Source organism: Rhincodon typus, chromosome 10 (assembly GCF_021869965.1).
Source record: "Rhincodon typus isolate 14 chromosome 10, sRhiTyp1.1, whole genome shotgun sequence".
NCBI lineage: Eukaryota > Metazoa > Chordata > Chondrichthyes > Orectolobiformes > Rhincodontidae > Rhincodon > Rhincodon typus.
Window position 1 is genome coordinate 70,801,038 of NC_063341.1, and position 20,545 is coordinate 70,821,582.

At 44.2% G+C, this 20,545-nt stretch overlaps 1 protein-coding gene across 1 annotated transcript in view; it reads right to left on the reverse strand.

Moving 5' to 3' along the window:
* The window catches only part of pigk (phosphatidylinositol glycan anchor biosynthesis, class K), a 130,558-nt gene that overhangs the window by 49,991 nt on the left and 60,022 nt on the right, over positions 1-20,545 (reverse strand). The gene's annotated exons all lie outside the window — the stretch shown is intronic.

The following is a 20,545-nucleotide window of genomic DNA, read 5'->3' on the forward strand; positions in this document are numbered from 1 at the left end:
AAGAGGTGGCTCAGTGGTTAGCACTGCTGCCTCACAGCGCTAGGGAGCCAATTCCACCCTCGGGCGACTGTCTGTGTGGAGTTTGCACATTCTCCCCGTGTCTGCGTGGGTTTCCTCCGGGTGCTCCGGTTACCCCACTCACAGTCCAAGGGTGTGCAGGTTAGGTGGACTGGCCATGTTAAATTGCCCATAGTGTCCAGGGACGTGCAGGCTAGGGTGGATTAGCCACGGGAAATGCAGGGTTATAGGGTAGGGGGTGAGGGTCTGGGTGGAATGCTGTTTGGAGGGGCGGTGTAAACTTGATGGGCCAAATGGACTGCTTCCATACCGTAGGAATTCTATGATTCTACAAAGTTGTCCCCAGAAGTCAGAGAAGCAGGATGAAGGAGTGTGGTGCGAAGGGAACCTTGGACAAGGGGAGTGCCAACGTTTTGTTCTGGTAGCTGGTACAGAACTCACGTGGCTCACAAGGAAATGGTGACAAAAGGAATTAAACGTATTTCCCTTCTTGGCTCCATCTCAGAGATAGCTGCTCAGGTGAGCTGAGCCAAACACATGCTAAAATCCTGGAGGTGGCGGGGGTTGGGAATCCAAACAACAGGCCAGTTCTTGCCAAGTATGTGTTTGGGCGGAAGAGTTTACTAACTTTTCTTTGGGAGCAGGGGTTTGCACACCAAGTATTGCTGGCCTGCCATATTGCATGTAACAAACGTTATATTCCGCCCCACCAAAATAAACTACATTGACCAACTCTAAGATGCCTTAATAAATGCAACATTAAGAGCAGAAGTAGGTCATTCAGTCTTTTGAGTTAATAAGAGGACAGCTGATCTGACTGCAGCCTTAACTTTACAATCATGTCTGGAACCATCACACTCCCCACCCCCTACTCCCCCAGCATGGATTCAATAACCCAGTCTCCAATGGGGAAGAATCCAAACACTAACCATCGTCAGAGGAGAAATTCTTGCTTAAATGGGAGACTACGTAATTTTGAAACTGTGCCCGTGAATGGGAACATCCTCTCAGCACCCACCCTGTCAAAACCCCTCCAGAATCATAGAGGGATCAAAAAGATAGCCTCTCGTTCTTCCAAACTCTGATGAATGTAGGTTCAACCCCCTCAATCTTGTCCCATAAGATTATCCCTTCATTCCAGGAATCATAGAATCCCTACCGCATGGAAGCAGGCCATTCAGCCCATCGAGTCCACACCACCTCCACCCCCCCCCCCAACAGCATCCCACCCAGACCCACCCCCTTACCCTAGCCTCATTGGCCTGCATTTTCCCATGGCTAACCCACCTAGCCTGCACATCCCAGGACACTATGGGCAATTTAGCATGGCCAATCAACCCTAACCTGCACCATCTTTGGACTGAGAGGAAAAAAACTGCAGCACCTGGAGGAAACCTAAGCAGACACAGAGAGAATGTACAAACTCCACACAAATACTGTACCACCCAACAAATGAACCTCAGCCAAGGAAAGAGACAACAAGGTGCACAGCTGGATGAACACAGCAGGCCAAGCAGCATCAGAGGAGCAAAAAGGCTGACGTTTCGGGCCTAGACCCTTCATCAGAAATGGGGGAGGGGGAGGGGGTTCTGAAATAAATAGGGAGAGAGGGGGAGGCGGATAGAAGATGGATAGAGCAGAAGATAGGTGGAGAGGAAACAAACAGGTCAAAGAGGCGGGGATGGAGCCAGTAAAGGTGAGTGTAGGTGGGGAGGTAGGGAGGGGATAGGTCAGTCCAGGGAGGACGGACAGGTCAAGGGGGCAGGATGAGGTTGGTAGGTAGGAGATGGGGGTGCGGCTTGAGGTGGGAGGAGGGGATAGGTGGGAGGAAGGACAGGTTAGGGAGGCGGGGACCAGCTGGGCTGGTTTTGGGATGCGGTAGGGGGAGGGGAGATTTTGAAGCTTGTGAAATCCACATTGATACCATTGGGCTGCAGGGTTCCCAAGCAGAATATGAGTTGCTGTTCCTGCAACCTTCGGGTGGCATCGTTGTGGCACTGCAGGAGGCCCAGGATGGACATGTCGTCTGAGGAATGGGAGGGGGAGTTGAAATGGTTCGCGACTGGGAGATGCAGTTGTTTATTGTGAACCGAACGTAGGTGTTCTGCAAAGCGGTCCCCAAGCCTCCGCTTGGTTTCCCCGATGTAGAGGAGGCCACAACGGGTACAGCGGATGCAGTATACCACATTGGCAGATGTGCAGGTGAACATCTGCTTGATGTGGAAAGTCTTCTTGGGGCCTGGGATGGGGGTGAGGGAGGAGGCATGGGGGCAGGTGTAGCACTTCCTGCGGTTGCAGGGAAAAGTGCCGGGTGTGGTGGGGCTGGAGGGGAGTGTGGAGCGGACAAGGGAGTCACGGAGAGAGTGGTCCCTCCGAAACTTCCTCTGATCTGCTTTCAATATAAGTATAACCCTCCTGAAGCAACATGTTTTTTTCAAATGGGAACATCACATAAAATAACGTTAGAATTAGAACATTAGAAATCAAAGTGCAAAACGTGTGGGCTGTGTCTATTTGTATAAAATTCTGAATGGAAAGGATATAATTACGTTTGTGTCATGCAAAAACTGTCTGACATTCTCTTAAAGTTGAGACAAATAAGCTGGCAGGAAAGCAATTCTGATGATCCATTGCGAGTGCCATTATTCTAATATTTTCTGACTGTTTAGTTTCCAGCCAGGTTGCACTGCTAAATCTGCAACAACAGAGAGGGGGGAGATCAGTGCAACTGCTGCCCACCCAACACTGATAGTTGAAAACTAGCTTTCTATAATATCCACCATCACAAACCACAGCCAGCTCCTAAAGGCATGTGTAAACCCAGGACTCAGAGAATCAATTCCCTTCAGATGTCTGACGCTGCTGTGGTGCTGTTGTCACCTGCTAAACACGAGAAAGTGGTTTATTCCGGGGGCACGTTTCTGAATTCCTATCATTTCATTACACCTTTGAATTTACTTGTTTTCTTTTCGGAAAGCAAACAGATGCCTGGTAGGAAATCACTGAAAATAGTTACATCACCCTCTTGTTGCATGCAGCGTTCGACCTGGAGCTTCATAAACCACCAAGTGAGTCCATATTATTTGAGATCTATCCAGCGGGAAGGCCCACTACCTTTCCTCACAAGCTCAGACATTATTTTGTTAGCATATCTGAGGGGAGAATGGCGCATTCTATATTAAAATCTCTCAACTCTCACACACAGACAAAAGACCACCACACCATTGAATAAAAACAAACATTTACAGGATAAGGGCGTTATTGGCTCGGCCAGCACTTGTTACCCATCCCTAATTGCCCAGAGGGCAGTTAAGGGTCAACTACATTGCTGTAGGTCTGGAGTCACACATAGGCCAGACCAGGTAAGGATGGCAGTTTGCTTCCCTAAAGGACATTAGTGCACCTGATGGGTTTTTCCAACAATTGTCATTGAATTCATGGTCATTAGTCCCTCGATTCCAGATTTTTATTGATTCGAACCCAGGTCCTCAGAACATTAGCTAAATTTCTGGATTAACAGTTCAGCGATAATACCACTAGGCCATCACCTCCCCAATAAACCTCGTTTACGTTGGGCTCCCTATTACGAATCACATGAGCCGAAACTTTTTTAAAAAGAAGTTTTGCTAGAAGATAAAGTGCCATAATATTCTGTCTCAAGTTCAGGTTTCAATGTGGGAGCTGGTCTCTGGCACGGTGTATTTTCCCACATGCCAGACAGACCCAAAGCAATGAACACCACTGGAGCTCCCTGTGTGACACTCACAGAAAATCTCTCAATGCTCAAAAGCCCACACCGTCATCATGGGTCCATGGTGATTAACCACTCAGCCCTGTGCAATTCAACTTGCGTTTATTCAACAGCTTCAGTGTCCTGAGCCACAGCACAGGAGTGTGATCAGACAACAGTTAGACACTAAACAAAAGTTCTGAAGAAGGGTCACTGATCACTCTGCACCGATGATGCCACACTTGCAGAGTACTTCCAGCAATATCTGATTCTATATAAAATTTAGAAACTGAGCCATACTCGAGGATAATAGGGATATGGTCAAAGAGATAGGATTTAAGGGGAAATCTTAAAGGGAAAGAGCGAAAGATGAACAGAAGATCAGAAATCTGGAGCTTGGGGCCTAGTCAATTGAGGCACGGCCACCACCAAAAGAAGGGTGAAAACAGTTGTAGCTGATGACAGATAAAGGACAGGCAGTGTGACCATTTAAGGGTCTGTACACAAAAAAAAATTCAGTTTGAATGTACAACTGATGAACAAAGAAGTGCCTCCAGCCTGCAACTCATTATTGATTCCTTGCTCAGAGAGAACCAAACCAATAGCCCTTCAAAACCCATCCTTCCTCTTATAGGATTTTCTGAACAGTTCACAGTGGCTATTACGAAGCTGGCTTACTGGTGTTTTTGTTTTAGTTCTAAGCTACCAATAAATGTTATGGTCTTCAGACAGAGAAAAACAAATAATGTTAGGACCAATTGGAAGGCACAAATCTAATCAGGCAAGTTCATAAATTAGCAAATGCTCAAAACTAGTGGCACAGTTGTGATTAATGGATTCAAATGCAGAGGTAACAAATCAGGAGAAACCAGTGGCTAAAGCGATCGCCAACGGCAACCAAGGATCTGCAATGGCTCATAAAAATCACATCGATATTATAGAGGTCTCAGGTTAAGGGATAAAGAGCAACAGTGAACCACACACTTCACTTGCTGCTTCACAACCTTACAATGAAAATCAGGAGTTTGAGAGTCTGTGTTCCGCACTGTGTGGTGTTTCTGAGGGAGTAATTGAATTGGACATCCAAACAACTCTTCAGTTGACCCAGCAACTCCAAGCACAGATTATAATCACAAACCAAATGGTCTCTGCAGAAGGTAGTAGGAACTACCGATGCTGGAGAATCTGAGGTAACAAGGTGTAGAGCTGGATGAGCACAGCAGGCCAAGCAGCATCACAGGAGCAGAAAGGCTAACGTTTCAGGCCTAGACCCTTCTTCAGCCACTGAGGTCTTTCCGGAGGGAGGAGAGTAACTTCTTCAAGGTAGGTATCCTTGTTATCTCAGATTCTCCTGCATCTGCAATTCCTACTATCTCTGAAACAATTTTAACCCCACTGCAAAGCCTCTTCTAAGGATGCCTACCCTGAAGAAGTTACCCTCGTCCCTCCGGAAAAACCTCAGTGGCTGAAGAAGGGTCTAGGCCCGAAACGTCAGCCTTCCTGCTCGGCCTGCTGTGTTCATCCAGCTCTACACCTTGTTATCTCTGGTCTCTGCAGAAGCTGTTCATAAATCTGACTTTCACCTTCAAGTCAGAAGATTATGGGCTCAAGAACCACATCAGTGACTCAAACACAAAACCTATTATTTTGCAGTGCAGACGGAATGCTACACTATAGGAGGTACAGTCTTTCAGTTAACGTACCAAGGCTAGCCTGCACTACACTATTCCACCTTATCCTCTCAGGCAAACAATGATTTCCAGTGGTGAATTACTGTATATCTTAAATTGAAATGAAGATGAGTCCTGGCAAATACTTATCCCTCAACCAAGACTTAAAAACAGTGTAGAACATTGCTTTATATGAATTGGCTATTGTGTTCCTGAACTGAAAGCGTTTCACAGCATAGACACAGAGGTCATTTCCCCTGGCTGGGGAATCTGGAACATGGAGGAAAAGTCCCAGGGTAAGCAGACAATCACTTGGGACTGAGATAAGGAGAAACTTCTTTATTTAAAGGGCAGTGAATCTTCATAAGTTTCCACTCAACAGCACTGCAGACGTGCTATTATTCAGTGTATTTAAGACTGAGGCACAGATTTTTGATCTCTCAAAGATTTAAGTGGTATGGGGAGTGGGTGGATTGGTGAAGTCGAAGCAGAGGAACAGCCGTGATTGTATTCAACGGCAGAACAGAACTGAGGGGCCGAATAATTTATTCTTATTGCTTACCTTCCTATAACAAAAGAAGTGTGTTTCAAAAGTACTTTAGTGGCTCCAAAAGGTGGAGAAAGACATTTAAGAAATGCAAGTCTTTCTTTCTTTCCCCACAAATACTCCGCTCTTACCGCCAATTTCCCCCAGAACTGCCAAGAACAATCCAGTACGTAATTTCTTAGTTGCGACTACTTATTGTCTCTTCCACCTTGCAACCGTGGAAGGGGGTCCACACTCTGGAGGAGAGCCAGAAAGTGGTTGGCAGAAAATGGCTGCAGCTCATTAGGGACACTACAAGATATCGACATTAATGAAGTTCCAAACGCAAACAGCAATCTCGGAAGACAGATGAACCTGAGCAGATGTAACGACTAATCTTCATACAAGCCCTACATTATCGTAATTAGAATTAAATGAAGAGCATCTGGCACGTCATTTACTACACCATTTTGTTTTTGAAACGTGTCTACATTTCCAGGCATGGACAGAATATCAATCATATTCCGTTATTTATGAGATACTAATGCTCCTTTCTTCATTCTCTCTCTCTCGAAGATGCCAACTCTTTTAAATCCAGATTCACCTGCAGACCCTCATTTGTCCTCCTGTCTTTACGCATGAGCCGAAACAAAATGTACAAGAAAGTAATTCAACCACTGGAGCCATCGTACACTGAACTAATACAACTGCACCCAGTGGTGGCACTTGTTAAACTTATTCTTCTACGAGATGTAGGCATCACCAGCAAGGCCAGCGTTTGTTACCTATTCCTAACCAAGTCTCTCAATAGACCATTTCAGAAAACAGTTAAGAATCAACTATGTTGTTGTGATAGGAGATGCTGGTTTTGGACTGGAGTGGACAAGGTCAGAAATCTCACACCTCCAGGTTATAGTCCAACTGGCTTATGCTGGTGTTTTCAAATAAACCTGGTGTCGTGTGATTTCTCACATTGTTGTGGGTCTGGAGTCAAAAGTAGGGCAAATCAGGTAAGGTTCCAGATTTCCTTAAAGGGCATCAGTGAACCAGATAGACTTTTGCAACAATGATAACTGTCATGGCAACCATTAATCAGATTAGTTTACAATTCCAGACTTATCCATTGGATTTAAATTCCATCAGCTGCTGTGGTGAGATCTGAACCAGTGTTCCCAGAGCTGGAGCCAAGGCCTCTGGATTATCAATATTAGCACTTCAGCACCGTCTCACGAAGCGTGCAACAAAACTCCCTCATAGAGGGAGTGGTACGGTCCCTGTCACGAGTAATGACTGGAGAATGTTTCCTTCATTAGACCAGAGGTGGTGATCCAAACAAATCATGCATTCAGCAAACTCAGGCTGAGATCATTTTTCTTTTAATTCATTCATGAGATGTGGGCATCGCTGGCTAAGTTGATATTTATTGCTCATTCTGAATTATCCAGGGGGCAGTTACGAGTCAACCACATTGCGATGGGTCTGGAGTCATACGGAGACCAGACCAGGTAAGGACGGCAGATCTCTTTCTCCAAATTTATTGAACCAGATATTTTGTCATGACAATTGTATGGTCACCATTAAACTGGATGTCAATTCCAGGTTTTTAATTAATTCAAATTTCACGATTTGCTCTGGTGGTATTTGAACTCATGGCCCCAGAACATGAAGCTGGGGTTCTGAATTACTAGTCCAGTGACATTACCACTACACAGCCATTTCCCACAGCAGACATGAGAACGCAAACCCAATCAGCTCATCTACTCATTGCCTGAATCAACTGGCCGCTTAAACAGGTCTCTGATGTTTAGTACGTCATTACAAAGAAATAATAATGTACATTACTGAACAATCAATAAATCCTCAGTAACCCTGGTGGGTCAAGGACACCAAGGGTCATTTCTCAAGGGATGGGGGAGGCAGGATCATATATCAGGTTGTAATGAGACAGGAAGATAGAAAGAACCTTCAATTAGATGTCAGAAAGAGCAGCTGATGGGTTTTGGTGGGCAGTGTTACAGAGGTAGAAATTGGCAGTCTTAGTAACAGATAGGATCATCTATAACTAAAACCATGACTCTTAAAACCAAATTAATATTCCCATGACCACTTGTGCAGACTGGTGACCTTCTGGTTTGTGTAGCTCAGCTACGCACTGTCTTCACACAGACAGCACCAGTTCACAGAATATCAATAGCATTTGAGTGCACTGTCCTGGAGGTCTCAGTAAAACATTGCTGCCAGCATTAGCTGGCATTACGGGTATTACTCTCACCTTCGCATTAGAAGGTTGTGGGTTCATAGAGCCAGAGGCTTGAGCACAAGACATAGGGGACATTCAGTGTGGTTCTAAGAGAATGTTGCGCTGTCTAAACTAATATATTTTGAATCTTTCGACGGAGGCCAGGGACGCTTTGATCAATAATCTCTTTTTAAAGAAAATCACTGCAGTTTTTGGGAGCTGGCTGCACTCAAATTGGCTACTGTTCTACAACGGTGACTCCACTTCATTGTTTGAAAAGCACACTTTTTTGAGATGCCCTTAGGTCATGAAAAGCACTTGGTTTACTTTTCAGCACAATTTGCCTGGTTAGATAATTCTTCTGAGACAATTCCTCAGGATGGATTCCGGTGCTGTGGGTCCTGAGGTAACTAAACAGTCTAACACTGGACCCGCACATGTTGTCAGAAGTGGGGCATAGAGTCATACAGCACGGAAACAAATCCTTCACTCCAACTCAGCCATGCGGGTGCCATGGGAAAATAGGCTGGTCAACAGGACTTTAAACTAGAAAGTTTCGGGGGGGTGGGGAGGGAGGTGGGATCTTGCTCCAGTGGGAAACAAAGCAGCAGGTTAACATCTGTAGTGGTGGATTCAACTACATGGAACAATATGAAAGAAATGACCGGAAAGGAGAATTCAGGAGAGGTTATTAACGTCTCCAGCACAAACACAAATAGGACAGAGTGTTTGGAACAGGCTAGCAATCAAACACTGGAAAAACGAATGAAAATGAGAAGAGGGAGGGTTAATACAGGACTAAAGGTGTTATATCTAAATGCACGCAGTGTAAGGAATAAGGTAAATGAGCTTGTGGCGCAGATCGAAACTGGCAGGTATGATGCGGTAGGCATCAATGAGATGTGGCTGCAAGGGGATCAGGATTGGGAACTGAATATCCAAGGATATACATCCTATTGAAAAGATAGGCAGGTGGGCCAAGGGGTTGGGGTTGCCTTATTCGTGAGAAATGAAATTAAATCAATAGGAAGAAACGAAGTAGGTTCTGATGGTGTAGAATCTGAGAGGGTTAAAAAACCGCAGAGGTTAAAAAAAAAAACACAGTTGGAATTATGTACAGGCCTCCAAACAGTAGTCAGGAGCTGGGACGCAACATACACCAGAAGATAGAAAAGGGGTGTAAGAAAGGCAAAGTTATGGTGATCATGGGGGATTTCAATATCCAGGTGGACTGGGAAAATCAGGTTGGTAGTGGATTGCAAGAAAAGGAATGTGTGGAATGCCTACAACATGGCTTTTTGGAGCAGCTCGTGGTGGACCCCATAAGGGAGCATGCAGTACTGGATTTGGTGTTGTGCAATGATGCAGAGTTGATAAGGGAGCTTAAGGTAAAGGAACCGTAAGGAGGCAGTGATCATAAGATGATAGAATTTACTCTGCAATTTGAGAGGGAGAAGATAGAATCAGAGGTAACGGTATTATAGCTGAATAAAGGTGACTACAGAGGTATGAGGGAGGAGCTGGGCAGAATTGACTGGAAGAGGAGCCTAGCAGGAAAGACAGTGGAACAGCAATGGCAGGAGTTTCTGGGAATAATTCAGGAGACGCAACAAAAATTCATTCCTAGGAAAAGAGGCATGGTACAGGGAGGATGAGGCAACCATGGCTGACTGAGGAAGTCAGGGATAGCATGAAAGCAAAAGAGAAAGCATATAGTGTGGTGAAGGGCAGTGGGAAACCAGAGGATTGGGAACAGAGGGCAACAAAAAAAGAAATAAGGAGGGAGAAGATTAAATATGAGGGTAAGCTAGCCAGTAATATAAATAAAGACTGTAAGAGTTTCGTTTGGTATATAAAGGGCAAAAGAGAAGCAAAAGTGGACATTGGACCACTGGAAAAAGACAGTGGAGAGATGGTAGTGGGGAACAAGGAAATGGCTAGGGAACTGAATAATGACTTTGTGTCAGTCTTCACAGTGGAAGACACGAGTAAAATCCAAAAACTCGAGAGAGTCAGGGGGCAGAGCTGAGTATGGTGGCCTTCACCAAGGAAAAGATGCTAGTAAAAATGATTGGCCTGAAGGTGGATAAATCACCTGGACCAGATGGACTACACTCCAGAGTTCTAAAGGATATAGCTGAAGAGATAGTGGAAGCATTAATGGTGATCTTTCAGGAATCGCTAGAGTCAGTGAGGATCATAGAGGACTGGAAAATCGCTAACGTGACACCCCTGTTTAAAAAGGGAGTAAGGCAAAAGATGGAAAATTACAGGCCGATTAGCCTAACCTCGGTCATGGGTAAGATTTTGGTGTCTATTGTAAAGGATGGGATTTCTGAATATTTGGAAATGTATGGTAAAATAGGGCAAAGTCAGCATGGTTTCATCAAGGGGAGGTCATGCCTGACAAATCTGCTAGAATTCTTAGGGGAAGTAATGAGCAGGTTAGACCAAGGAGAGCCAATGGATGTTAAATACCTGGACTTCAAGAAGACCTTTGATAAGGTACCACACAGGAGGCTGCTAAGTAAGGTAAGGGCCCACAGTGTTAGAGGCAAGGTGCTAGCATGGATAGAAGATTGGCTGTCTGGCAGAAAGCAGAGAGTGGGGATAAAGGGGTCTTTCTCAGGATGGCAGCCAGTGACAAGTGAAGTTCCGCAAGGGTCAGTGCTGGGACCACATCTTTTCACTTTGTACATTAATGATCTCGATGAAGGAACTGTGGGCATTCTGGCTAAGTTTGCAGGCAATACAAAGATAGATGGAGGGACAGGTAGCATTGAGGAGGTGGCAAGGCTTCAGAAGGATTTAGACAGGTTAGGAGAGTGGGCAAAGAAGTGGCAGATGGAGTACAACGTGGGAAAGTGTGAGGTCATGCACTTTGGTAAAAAGAATAAAAGCACGGACTGTTTTCTAAATGGGGAGAAAATTCAGAAGTCTGAAATGCAAAGAGACTTGGAGTTCTCGTCCAGGAGTTTCTCAAGGTAAACTTGCAGGTTGAGTCAGTAGTCAGGAAGGCAAATGCGATGTTGGGAATTTATTTTGAGAGGACTTGAATATAAAAGCAGGGATGTACTACTGAGGCTTTATAAGGCTCTGGTCAGGCCACATTTGGAGTATTGTGTACAGTTTTGGGCCCTATATCTCAGGAAGGATGTACTGGCCCTGGAGCGGGTTCTGAGGAGGTTTACTAGAATGGTCCAAGGAATGGAAAGCTTAACATATGAGGAATGTTTGAGGACTCTGGGACTATACTCATTGGAATTTAGAAGGATGAGGGGGGATCTAATTGAAACTTTCAGAACACTGAATGGCCTGGTTAGAAAGATGCTTCCATTGGTAGGAGAGTCTAGGACCCAAGTGCACAGCCTTAGAGTAAAGGGAACATCTTTTAGAATGGAGATAAGGAGAAACCTCTTCAGCCAGAGAGTGGTCAATCTATGGCAATCACTGCCAGAGAAGGCTGTGGAAGCCTGGTCATTGAGTACATTTTAGACTGAGATAGATAGGTTCTTGATTATCAAGGGGATCAAGGGTTACGGGGAGAAAGCAGGAGAATGGGGTTGAGGAACTTATCAGCCACGATTGAATGGCGGAGCAGACTTGATGGGCCAAATGGCCTAATTTCTGCTCCTATGCCTTATGGTCTTATGGTCTTATGTTCGGATTGGCAGGCAGCTGGGAAGGATGCTCGGTTTCCACCTGCTGTTTCATTTGACCTCCATCTGGAGATGCCGGAAATGGCTGACACTTTGTAGAAATGTTTCCTTTCCAGTTTGGGTGGTCTCGGGTGAGAGATTCCCACGGGCCAGTGGGAATGTTGCATTTCTCTCAGAGAGGCGCTACGAACATCCTCGAAGTTCTTCCCCTGCTCTCCCGCTAACCCGCTCCCACGACATAGTTCGGTCAAAGACACAGAGCTCGCTTTGTGTCTGACATGCAGACAATGTGGCCTGGTCATCACAGCTAATTGACTGTACCCAGTGCTGCAATACTAGAGATCCTCAGTCTGAGAGAAGACACTGGTACTGGAGAAGCTATCTTGCCCATGGATTTACAGGATTTTGTAAAAGCACTTATGTAGATATTCCTTCAGCTAGACAATTTCCCTGCAGGTTATGCCTCAGTAATGGCCACAACAGGAACAGAGATTCACAACTCAATCTCAGGTTATGTCCCTAACAGATAAACATTACAGCCACAAAATGAGTCAGAGGCCGTTCATGTTATTAAAATTGCTAAGGCAGTTGTCTCAAATACTGGGTATGGCAAGATAAATCTGCTTGAATTTCTCATTCACAACACCATCAAGGAAAATGTCATCATCCTCTCCATAAAGGATACAAAAGAAAGTACTGATTTTGATAAACAGACCACCACCAAACTTAATAAATCATCTCCTCTGTGGGTAATAGAGTTACAGACCTGACTCATAAAATGGCCCGTTTCCTGGGAAACCACTGCTTCTATTATGCATTACAAACAGCAATGTAATCTCAATGCCAGCTCATTTTAAACGAAAATATATTTCCTTAAAAATATAAATCATCTTGAGTCATCCAGAAGCTAATGCTACTTATGATTATGCAAAGATTATGAACTTGTTCGATAGCATCTCTGTGTTTACCTTATCTCCATTTGTGATTGAGACCACAACTAGGGACCATAAATATGCGACAGTCACTGATAAATCCAACCGGGACTTTCAGGAGAAACTCCTTAGCCAGAGTGTGGTTAGAATGCACAACTTGTGATCATGTGAAGTGGCCGAGATGGTTAGGTAGATAAGAATCGCACTGAAACAGTGCAGAAACAGGACATTTTGTCCAGTCTATTCTAGTTTTTATACTTCACGTGACCTCATCGCATCCCACATCATTCTACAACAATAACATAGCCTTCCATTCTGTTCTTATTGATGTAATTTTCTCTAAATTTACCCATGTCAGACCATATCATTTAAAACTGTTATCAGGCCACCTCTCAGCTTTCTTTTTTTTCCCCAAAACAGAAAAGACCACCACCCTCTCCCCCTCCAACCACACAATACTATTTCAGCCTTTTCTGATAGGTATATCCTCTCCGCCCCAATGCTGTAACTGGGAGTCTTACTTTGCACCTTGCTACTGTCTCTATACTCTTTGTAAAATATGAACTGTGCCCTGCACTCCCTTAGTGCTGTCAAACCAATGTTTATGAGTTTAACATAACTTTTCAATCTATCTTTATAGAAATGAATCCTGGGCTTCGGTTGGATTTATTTTGGCTTTGATAACCTGAGCTGCGACTTTTAATGATTAGTAAATTGATACGCTTGGGTATCCTTTGCTTGTCTACCCATTTGAACTTTTATTGTCTAAGGAATAGCTCGCCACCTTATTTCTGCCACCAAAATCCAGCACCTCATACTTAACTATGGCAAAATCTGTGCTACCCAGCACTGCACCAATCAGAATTCCCTAGTAACTAGAATTTCCAGACTCAGACTACTGGATTTTGTCTCTTTACCAATAAAGCAGTGTTTGTAAAGTGAAGTATGGACAAGTAATGCAAAGACTATCTGGATTTCAGTGAAGAATACTGTTATTTAACTTGATAACAAAACTGAAATGATAATTAAATGGTTGAATGCAGTGACCCCATCCTCCAGTCAAGAGCTCACTCTGTACCAGCTGTTCCAACATAGCCCAACTCCCAAAGGCACCAGTTCATCCCGAGAACTGAGAACCAACAAAAGGAGGCAGTTGACTGTAGCAAGGTTGCCAGGCATCAATCATTGAATTAATCCTGAAATTACAGACCTCTTAGGATCAGAGGACAGTGAACATAGCAACAGTTGAGTTTATAAAAATGGAAAATGTTGAGAAACGGAGGCAGCAACAGTTTTTTGAAACTTCCTGAAGAGTCTGGGGAGTTCGGGAATCACTTTTCATTGAAATGGGTTAGAAGGGGTTTAACTAAACCCTCGACTTTCTCCTCCACCCATTAAAAGAAGCATTTGATCTGCATTGGCCATCTCCTTAAATCATTTTTGGTTAATTGGCACCACTTATTCCCAGTGCACGCCGGAATTTTATTACACATTGAAAATCGTTTGCCACTTATACAGGTGCACAAGGGAGTGAATAGAAGCATATGGCTTTATGCTTTGAACTGTCACAGGTCCTGCCATGTCTATTGCGGTGACGATTGGAGCTTTGAGCAACAATACTCGATCAGTACAAAGATCGAGGACAGGAATTGGCCAGGGCATGGTCTCGTACGCTTGATCTTGATAACAAAGGTACAGAGTACAAAAGGAAGTAAATTAAACTTTTATGAAGCATTGGTTCAGCATCAGTGCGTGTACTGTGGCAAATTCTGGGAAACGATACTTTGGAAGAATGTCAAGGATGTACAAAGGGTGCCAAGGAAAATGCACAAAACAGCACCAGGGATGAGGGATTTTTCTTCTGGAGAGATATGAGAGAAGCTGGGGTTATTCACCTACAAGCAGAAGCAGTGAAGGGAAGATTTCATAGAGATGTTAAATATTATGAGAGCTTTCACGAAGTGAACAAAATTCCCACAGGCAGGAGGATCAGCAAATTACAAAAAAAATCAGATTTAAGATCACTTTCAAAAGAACCAACATAGTGAAGGGCCATTCAGCCCTTCAAGCCTGCTCCTTTATTCTTCAAGGAGAAATGTTTTTCTGACCTGTAACATTCTGCCTGAAAAGGTGGTAGAAGCAGATACAATACTAATTTTAAAAAGGGAACTGGACAATAACTTAAAAAAAAAAGAGAAATTCATTTCATAATGAGAAAAGGGACAGAATGAATCAGGGAGGCAATGGTCCAGTGGTACTATCACTAGATTGTTAATCCAGAGATCCAGGAGTGTTCCAGGGACCCGGTTTCAAATCCTGCCATGGCAGATGGTGAAATCTGAATTAAATCTTTAAAAAACTGAAATTAATGATGACCATTATCAATTGCTGGAAAACCCATCCAATTCACTAATGTCCTTTAGGGAAGGAAAATGCTGTCTTTACCTGGTCTAGACTACATGTGACTCCAGTCCCACAGCAACATGCTTGACTCTTAACTGCCCTCTGGGATGGACAATAAACGCTGGCCTCATCCAAAGCAGAAGGTCAACCTTTAGGTGGAAGTTCCAGCCTGCACTAAGTTACCCAAACAGAGGCATTTAGTTGCAGGGTGCGATAGTCACCATCTGTGCTCCTTGGTTACAGGGAACAGAAACATCATGAATGTTTCTCAACACTGGATCACTATCACTCACCATCCAGAAAAATGGGTGTTCCAAAGTAATACTTGGGTGGTGGACATCAGTCCAACAAAATCTCTTATAGCTCCCACTGCCTTGGGAAAGCAGCCAACATAAAGACCCCTCCCAACTCAGTTATACTCACTTCTACCCTCTTCCGTCAGGCAGAAAATAAACGTTTGTATACACGTACAAATAGCTTCAAGAACAGCTTCTTCCCCCCACCCCATTAGACTTCTGAATGGACATGTGAAATTTTGAACTTAAACGTTGATCTCGCTCTCTGCGCACCCTCTCTGCAGCCATAACATTGTATTCCTCGCTCTGTTCTATTACCCTAATGCGCTTTGTATGGTATGATCTGCCTGGACTGCACGCAAAACAAAGCTTCACTGTACTGAGGTACATATGATCATGATAAATCAAATTAACAGATCATAGTAGGAGATGAGAGTCAATCTTCCCACAGAAAAGAAGTTTAATGTAGAGGGGTAGAAAGCGATGCAAGTTTTACATTATAGCTGCCTAAAGCTCTGGCCAGGCAGCTTCTGGAGTACACTGAAATAAAACAGAAACCAGTGGAAATCCTCTGATAAAGGATCACTGACTACGAACATGAGCCTGACCTGCTGAGCATTTTCTCTTTATTCATTCATGGGCATCGTTGGCTAGACCAGCATTTATTGCTTATTCCTAATTGCCCAGAGGGCAGATAAGAGCCAACTACACTGCTGTGGGTCTGCAGTCACATGTAGGCAGTGGGCACAATGGCAGCTTTCTTCCCTAAAGGACAACAGTGAACCAGATGGGCTTTTTCTGACAATTGACAATGGATTCAGAGTCATCATTAAACTGTTAATTTCAAGACTTTCTTTTTTAAATTAAAGTCAAATTCTACTCTTTGACATGGCAAGATTTGAACCTGAATCCCCAGAACATTACCTGGATCTCTAGATTAACAATCCAGTGTTAATATCACTAGACCATCATGGTCCCAAAGCATCTTCGGTTTTTACTTCAGATTTCCAGTCTCTGGAGAATTTGCTTTTGGGGTAAAGCAGTGGGACGACGACAGTATCACTGGACTACTATTCCAAAACTAGTATGAACTTCATAAGCTAGCATCTTAAGACAATGTGATAATATTATAGAGACAGAGTTATACATCACAGAAACAGACCCTTCAGTCCAACCAGTGCATGCAAACCATGCCCCCAAACTAAACTAGTCCCCACCTGCCTGGACTTGGCCCATATCCCCCCAAACATTTCTTATTCATGTACTTATCTCAATATCTTTTAAACATTGTAACTGTACCCACAGCTCCAACTTTGTGTCATTCCACACACAAACCTCCCTCTGTGTAAAAAAAACTGCCCTGGGACTTACACACTTAATGGTAGGGTCCTGGGAAGTGTTGCTGATCAAAGTGACCTTAGACTGCAGGTTCATAGTTCCTTGAATTTGGAGTCACAGGTAGGTAGGATAGTAAAGGCAGTGCTTGCCTTCATTGGTCAGTGCATTGAGTATAGAAGTTGGGAGGTTATGTTGCAGCTGTACAGGGCATTGGTTAGGTCACTGTCGGAATACTGTATTCAATTCTGGTCTCCCTGCTACAGGAAAATGTTGTGAAACTTGAAAGGGTTCAGAAAAGACTTACAAGGATGTTGCCAGGATTGGAGAGTTTGAGCTATAGGGAGAGGCTGGATAGGCTGGGGCTATTTTCCCTGGAGCGTTGGAGGCTGAGGGGTGAACTTACAGAAGTTTACGAAATCATGAGGAGCACGGACAGGGTAAATAGACAAGGTCTTTTCCCCGGAGTGGTCGAGTCCAAAACTAGAGGGCATAGGTTTAAGGTGAGAGGGAAAGATTTAAAAGGGACAACTTTTTCACACAGAGGATGGTGCATGATTGGAATGAGCTGCCAGAGGGAGTGGTGGAAGCTGGTACAATTACAACATTTAAAAGGCATCTGGATAGGAAGGGTTTAGAGGGATATGGGCCAAATGCTGGCAAATAGAACTAGATTTATGCAAGATATCTGGTCAGCTTGGACAAGTTGGAATGAAGGGTCTGTTTCCATGCTGTGCATCTCTGTGATTTTATGTTTCTTTTAAAATCATTCTCCTCTCACCTTAAAAATACGCCCCCTAGTCTTGAAATCCCTGACTCTAGGGAAAGGCCACTAGCCATTCACCCTATATATAACCCTCATGATTTTAGAAACCTCTACAGGTCACTCTTCAACCACCTACGCTCCAGTGAAAAAAGTCCCAGCCTATCCACCTTCTCCTTACAACTCAAACCCTCCATTCCTGGCAACATCCTGGTAAATCTCTTCTGAACACTCTCCAGCTTAATGATATCTTTCTGAGAGTAGGGCGACCAAGACTGATCTGGGATGAGGGCTTTGAGTCCCAACATGGTAAATGGTGAAATCTGAACTGAATCAAATTCTGAAATTAAATAAATCTCCTCAACTGAAGCAATGCCCTCCAGCAACCTCCCTCCCCAGTTTAAATGTTCTGGTTCCATTTCGCCCCAACAGTGCGAAAGCAGGCCATTTGACCCATTGACTCCACACCGACCCTCCGAAGAATATCATACCCAGACCAATCCCAGAATTTCCCATGGCTAACCCACTGAGCCTGCACATCCCTGGACACTATGGGCAATTTAGCATAGCTAATCCACTCTAACCTGCACATTTTTGGACTGTGGGAGGAAACCCACACAGACCCAGGGAGAATGTGCAAACTCCACACAGACAGTCGCCCGTGGATAGAATCGAACCTGGGTCCGCAGCAGGGCTAACCACGGAGCCACCGCGCTATGCATTTAAAAGGATCCCCTTTCTAATCCTTATCCAACTCCATGTTAACTGTAAGTGTGGCCTCTATCTCAACAGTTATTTGTGGCGAGGTATCATTAAGGGCTCAAATGGCTACAGTCAAGCCCTCAGACCAGTTAAAAAGAAAGCCTCACCCTCCTCTCCTCCACCTACTCCTTTATCCATGACCTCCCACCTACCTCCTTAACCCTTTGGTGTTTGCCACCCCAGAGGGCAACGGGCACTCTCAGGTTATTATGTGAATGGACTGACAGCATTGGAGGCAACTTGCTGTGCTGAAAACAAAATTATTTCGTTTTTAATATGTATGAAAAAGTTTTTATTTTAATCTGCACATTTCTATAAGCAGGAGATGGAACGAGAGGCAATGTTTTAGGGGAATAAAAGATTAACATAATATCAGATATCAGGTAAAACCTTTTTACTTGAAAAGACTAGTAAATGCTCGGAATAAGGCAGGCTGGTGCAGAGAGAAATACTGGGGTCAGCCAAAGTACAAGTAGATGCTGTCATGATCCGTCCGAGCCTCTGTATCCTTCTGCAGTCCTACAGCTCTCCAGAATCTCTGCCATCTTCCAAAACCAGTCGCCTGTGCATCTCCAGCTTCTTTCAATCCAACACTGGCAGCTGTGCCTTTAGTCGCCTAGGCACTGAGCCCTGGAAATTCCCCCCTAAAGCTTACTCGACTGCTTTAAACTTTGTTTTTTATTAAATTCATTCAGAGGATGTGGTGTTGCTGGCTAGGCCAGCATTTTTATTGCCCATTCCTAATTGACCAGAGAGTAGTTAAGAATCAAGCACTCTGCTACAATTATAGGGGGTCAGCTGGCTGGTCAGCTGGTTTGCAATGTACAGCATCACCAAAAGTGTAGGTTCAATCCCTGCACTGGCTAAGGTTACCGTTAAGGACTTGCCTTCCCAAACTCTTTGCATATCTAAGCTGTGGTGACCCTCAGGTTAAATCAGCATCACACATTCTCTCTCCCTAATCAGAGGGCAGCCTTATGTTCCATTAGGACTATGGCTACTAACTTTTACAGGTCCAGAGTCACAAGCAAGCCAGATCAGGTATGGATGGCAGATTTCTCTCCCTAAAAGGCACTGGAACCTTGATTTCGTCCAATAAAGGTTTTAATCATGCCCGAACAACTCGTGTTGGATTCGATGGGCAAAATGACAGCCTCCTGTGCCATAATGACTCCACAACTCTTTGGCAAGGTATCAATTTCCGCATGTTTTGCTATGTTAAAGGCTTTATGCAAATACAGGTTATTGTTAATCCAAGACAGATGACCTACAGTGGGCTAAATGGCTTCTTCACATCATTGTCTTGCAATCCTGTGATGTAATGGATCCTGCTTCAATGGCTTGCACAGCGAGGAATCACTACACACGAAATTGTCCGAAAATCTCACAGTGCCCGATAAAAAGGGGAGCTGAGGCCATCTGCTGGATAAGAGTTGTGACTTGGTACCCCGCAGCACTTGTGTTCTATAGTAAATCTTGGTATGGTAAAGATCGCCTCTGTGTATTAAACAGTTTATGTAACATAAAATCACATGACAAAATCTGAAGCAGAAAATATCTTGCATCTTCACTGCAATCCAGAAATTAATGCAGCAGAGATTGTAGGAACTGCAGATGCTGGAGAATCTGAGATAACAAGGTGTAGAGCTGGATGAACACAGCAGGCCAAGCAGCATCAGAGGAGCAGGAAAGCTGACATTTCGGGCCTAGACCCTTCTTCAGAAATTTCCTATGCTGCTGCTTGGCCTGCTGTGTTCATCCAGCTCTACACCTTGTTATCTCAGATTCTCCAGCATCTGCAGTTCCTACTATCTCAGATTACAGATACAGATCAATTTGGCATCTTTAGATTGCTTCAGAAATTAAACTGGGTTAATTTTTTAAGAGGGTTGAATCAAATAATTTTAGGGCCTAAACTCTCCCATGTCCCAGCTCCCTACCCCACACACCAGGCCTTGTTACCACATAGCCTACCATTACACACCCCCTGTTGTTAGTCACTAACAGTCCCCATTAACAACTATTCACCCTCCCAGCCTGATCGTTAGCAACTCCTTTTTCTGTCCAACTGTCCTTTTTCACTCTTTGGGCTCCATCATTTACTCCCTACCCCACCCACCTCCCTATTTTCTGAATATAAACTGATGTTTTCCCAGCCACCATCAGTTCTGAGGAAGGGTCACTGGACCCGAAACGTTAACTCTGTTTTCTC